The 5,461-nt window shown below is 35.5% G+C and overlaps 1 long non-coding RNA gene across 1 annotated transcript; it reads right to left on the bottom strand.

Moving 5' to 3' along the window:
* Positions 1-667: 667 nt before the first annotated feature.
* On the bottom strand, positions 668-3,920 carry LOC144350294 (uncharacterized). The gene is made up of 4 exons (XR_014927004.1): positions 3,789-3,920; positions 1,853-1,951; positions 771-1,168; positions 668-686 (listed from the first exon to the last, which is right to left on the bottom strand). It is a non-coding gene; the product is annotated as an uncharacterized LOC144350294 (long non-coding RNA).
* Between the last annotated feature and the right edge of the window lie 1,541 nt (positions 3,921-5,461).

Raw genomic sequence — 5,461 nt, 5'->3', positions numbered from 1 at the left:
AGACTGAGTAAAACATTTTGCGCATTGCTTGCATTGAAATGGCTTCGAACCTGCATGTATAAGCATGTGCTGTTTTAGATTACCAGAGTGATTAAAACACTTCTCGCATTGCTTGCACTGAAAGGGCTTCAGTCCTGTATGTGTAATCATGTGTGTTTTTAGACTACTAGACTGTGTAAAACATTTCGCGCATTGCTTGCACTGAAATGGCTTCGAACCTGCATGTATAAGCATGTGCGTTTTTAGTCTACCAGATTGAGTAAAACATTTCGCGCATTGCTTGCACTGAAATGGCTTCAACCCTGTATGTGTAAGCATGTGCGTTTTTAGATTAACAGATTGAGTAAAACTTTTCGCGCATTGCTTGCACTGAAATGGCTTCGAATCTGCATGTATAACCATGTGCTGTTTTAAAGTACCAGAGTGATTAAAACACTTCTCGCATTGCTTGCACTGAAAGGGCTTCAGTCCTGTATGTATAAGCATGTGTGATTTTAGAGTACTAGACTGTGTAAAACATTTTGCGCATTGCTTGCACTGAAATGGCTTCGAACCTGCATGTATAAACATGTGCTGTTTCAGATTACAAGAGTGATTAAAACACTTCTCGCATTGCTTGCACTGAAAGGGCTTCAGTCCTGTATGTGTAAGCATGTGCTGTTTTAGATGGCTAGACTGATTAAAACCTTTCCCGCATTCCTTGCACTGAAATGGCTTCAACCCTGGATGTTTAACCATGTGCTGTTTTAGATTGCCAGACTGAGTAAAACCTTTCCCGCATTGCTTGCACTGAAATGGCTTCACCCCTGGATGTTTAACCATGTGCTGTTTTAGATTGCTAGAATGAGTAAAACCTTCCCCGCATTGGTTGCACTGAAATGGCTTAAACTCTGTATGTGTCAGCATGTGTCTTTTTAGATCAACGGACCGAGTAAAACACTTTTCACATTGCTTGCACTGGAACTCTTTCTTCTTGAGTTGCACATATTCAGGGTCTAAGTTGACATCAACATCACCTCTACTTTTAGTTGGATTTTCTTGCATTGTATTTACTTAATTATTCATATGTATAAACAATTAACGAAGAAGTCTCACTTCTCTTAATCCGCAACTCAATTAAAAGTGATGAGGCAATCTTCAATACATTGGCAGCATTCTTAGATTATACCTGCAAAATAACAAATCAAATCTGAGACTCGTGTGTACAATTATAATAAGAACGTCCAATATATCACAGTATTTTTACAGTATGAGCAGCCCAGTTAGCTAAACCGATGAATATCTTACTATTATAGTATACCACCTTTGTATGTCTGTATATAGAACACAGAAACTTAAATTATGTATTGTTGTTGAAAATTTGCCTTCGTGATTTCCATGATATATTAGTGAAATTATTCACCAAATTACTTGTTGCTGACATTTTCCCAAATGACGGGGTGGCTAGTTTAGTAGTATCCCTTCATCAGAATAACGTTGCTGTTAATGTTGGGTCAAATATTCTCATGCGATGTTTACAATAGAATAAACACCTGGGTTTAGAACAATTGTCCTTTAAATGAAAATCAAGCTGGGTTTGCAAATAATATAGTATATTGAAAAGGGTGTTCGATCGCTTTAACCATTATTTCTTAATCTACACGCTGTTTAGTGTGGTTTTCATAGCATTTTATTCAAACTTTACAGTGCATACACAGCAGTCAAATGGAATCGCGGATGTATTTAAATGCTTATGCGAGGTTCATCAAGGTTCCATTTGTCGCCTTTATTATTTGTATTATTTATTAATGAGCTCAGAGGGTATTTTCAGCAACGACTCTATATGTTGGTTCGCTAAAAATATTTTACTTACTATATGTGGATGATTTGATTTTGTTTTGCTCCAATCCTTAATGGGAACTTGAAGTAAATGCAAATAAAACCACAATCGTAGTCTTCAGGAAAGCGGTACCTTGAGGAAATAAAAGACAGGGTGATTCAATGGACAAACATTTAAATTTGTATCTTCCTTTACCTGCTTTGGTATCAAGTTTTCCTCTAGTGGACGTTGGTTTATAGCTCAACAAACCTTGTTGAACAAGCATGTAAAGGAATGTTTGCTGTAAAACGCATTTTAACTAAATATAGTTTAATTGACGTACAAGTGTATTTGATTTGTTTGTTATTGTCGAGTAATAAATATTCATGTACGGGAGTAAAGTTTGAAGGTTTGATTTAGCAGGAATGTCAAAAAGGCGCATCGGAGATGTTTCAAATATGTCTTCCAATACACAAAACCCTGTTATTTTTGAAGGGTTGAAAAGACATGTCCTGTTATGGCACAATTCCAGAAGACGTACCGACACTTCATGCAATTGTTTTAAATGATGCTAATTTATTCATGACGTGGTAGTTTCTGTGCTCATGGATATCCATTATTTTGTGGGTCGATACATTCTAAAAGGGGCGATACATTATATAAGGCGGCAAGAGTTATAAATGGGGAATTAGCAATCCTTAGCCACTGTCTTGTCCACTGTACCACGAGGGTCTTCACACAAGTAAAAGGATTTAAGTTACATTTATAGGAGAACAGTTCTCAATAGTATTTACAAATCCCATTGTGAGAATGACAGGCAGGAATGGGATTTAAATGCAGGTCATCATGATATCTATGCAGAAAAGTGACATACAACATCCTAATGAACTGACTGATTGTGTTTGCATTTGATGAGACTATATATTGTGTATATATAAAGATATACTACATATTTCCATTATTGAGTCACAAATGTCATTAATGTTGCCAATTTAGTGTTTTCTCCTTGTGTAAACTATATAACCCGTTATTGCACAACTTTAGTCCCAACAAAGTTGCTGTTTTGCCATTTGCGTTGACCATATCTGACCCAATCCTAATTCCAAGACACATTCCTGTTAATAAAATTAGCTCAATAATTATACTCTCTTGTGCACTGTCTGCTGGTAACTTGGAATGATGTTAAATGATTAAACAAGTCGCGTTTAATTAATTTCCACCATTACGAATTGTTAAATTGAGAGAACAAATATTTAATACTTAATTTGGTTTAAACTTGTTGCGTTTAATTGATTTCTACCATAAAAACGTTTTTAATTGAGAAAAAAAATTGCATTAACAAATATTTGAGATTTATTTTGGTGTAAACAAGTCGTGTTCAATTGACGCGGGAGGGGTCGTCACCTGCGCACGCGCGGGAATTGAGTGAAGTCTATTCGAGACAATCGCTTCGGTTCTAATGAGTATATATCTTGTAGGATTCGAACTCTTGGCATTTGTATTATGCGGTTTTTCATATCCCATGTTTGCTACGCCGTAATATGCGACCACTTTCCCATTTTATTGTCATTGTTTGAGTGTTCAATGAGTGTTTTACTCACCCATCACGCCATGACCCAGTTTTAATCACATGGACATGTTGGAACGAAGTACGTGACCCTTGACCCAATGACTATATAATCGTTCTGTTCAACTGTTAAGCTTGAATTTATTACCGTTATTATCATTATATTGTCAAATTATATGTTCCATCTTACTATAATGTCTTAAGTTACTTTATTTTAATTTGCGTATACCAATTTGTATACACCGAGACAAAGAGCACGGTTGAAGGTAGGTACGGTTATTGGAATTGTGCCAAATTGCACGCCACTGAGACAATACACGCGATCTGTTCATACGTATGGTGTTCATACGTATTATTTGTACTTTCACGAGATCAGTAACTCCACAAACATGAATGGCTGACGTGTACACGTTAATCACTTACCTCGCTCAGAGATTTCCCCAATGTAAAATCTGTTTCATGCAGTCAATCGTACAATGGCTGTGATCCCGTTGCCCTTTAGGCAATGACCTCCACGGAGACACTATTTTATTAACAATGAAATCGCCTACAGATGGCGCTCTTGATCACAGGTGTGTGTCACAGTTCATCACCGGTTCATTCTGCAAAGGAATACCATTGAGGCAGGTGTTTACTGTACTATCGGTATTGTATCCTATTTTATCTGTGTTGTGTTTTTAAAGATCATGGTGACTGAATTGAGATGTTGGAAAGTTATGTCAGTGAAAATGGCTCCAACTCATTATAAAATAATTGAACGAATTCGACGTAAGGTGGAAACATTGTTAAATATAATTTACGAATGTATGCAATATAATCTACGCATTTTACACTAAACAATAAATTCCAGAAAAATGTTTATGGATTACTTTATTTCGTTTATATTTTGACTTTGTAACTTTGATAACTACGATAGGATATTTTAGCAGCGTTACTTTATGTGCTATTTGTGATTCAGGCCAGTGAATGATTTAACGCACTTGGTCGTGAAACCCATGTGGGGTATGGCTACATTAGTTTAAACCTGTTAAGTTATGCTACAGAGTACATTTCCAGGCTTTTCAATTATATAATTAATGTATCGTTCTCAACAGGTGTATCCCCGAATTCTTTAAAATTAGCTAACGTGACTCAAATTTTTAAAAAGGAATACAAGTGATCAACGCAATTACAAACCAGTATCAGTATTACAACATATTAGCAAAAATATTTTCGAAAATAATTAACAAACATGATTTCCTATCTTAACAGTTTTGATACATTGTACAAATATTATTATGGGTTCCGTTGGGATACAGTACTAAGGTAGCACTTGCGAGGAAATTGATATGGGTAACGGGGTGATATTTATGGACTTATAAAAACATTTGTCACTGTGAATCGTGATATTCTAATTAGCGAACTAGACAGTTTTGATTTTTGGGAGGATGCTTACAAATTTATTTAGAAGTTACTTAACAAACATAAATCAGCATGTCAATAATAATGGGGAATCAGTCAAATGAACTACAAATAACTTCCACAGGGTTCTGTAATAGGTCCGACACTCTTTGTGATTTACTTTTTGTTGTATATTTTTCAACTATGCTGTCAACTATGTTGCTTCTTTCGATAGTCGAATCTTAATGCCCCGTGTGTGTTTTATAATAAATTGTTTCGCCGATTTTTTTATTATTCTCGCGACCATCATGTAAATCATATAAGACCTTTAAAGGGCGATGGTCGTCGTGCAACGCGTGTTTTTGTCGCCAAGAGTCTCATGTCGAACAGAACGCGGCGCGAGAACAATGCCGTTTGAATACATGTACTTGTATTTTTACTTAAATTAAAACAAAGTAAATATATACAATTGATAAAAACAATGCATATCGAAAGATAAACCGAATATCGTTAAACATTTTATGTTCATTACGTGTATTAAGGTAGTGAGAAGGGAAATTTTCATTTTTTTTTATTTTCCAATAATTGATAAAATGGTTTCCTTATATCTTGATACATCACCACAACTTTTCTAAAAATCGAAATTTCGGAAAGACCATACTAACATTAGTGTTTTAATGGCTAACACTGCTGCCGTTTCGGGGATAATTGCAAAA

The sequence above is a fragment of the Saccoglossus kowalevskii genome, chromosome 18, assembly GCF_978046115.1.
Source record: "Saccoglossus kowalevskii chromosome 18, keSacKowa6.1, whole genome shotgun sequence".
Taxonomy (NCBI): domain Eukaryota; kingdom Metazoa; phylum Hemichordata; class Enteropneusta; family Harrimaniidae; genus Saccoglossus; species Saccoglossus kowalevskii.
Note: the sequence above shows the minus strand (reverse complement) of the source record. Positions and strands in the feature narration are given on the sequence as shown.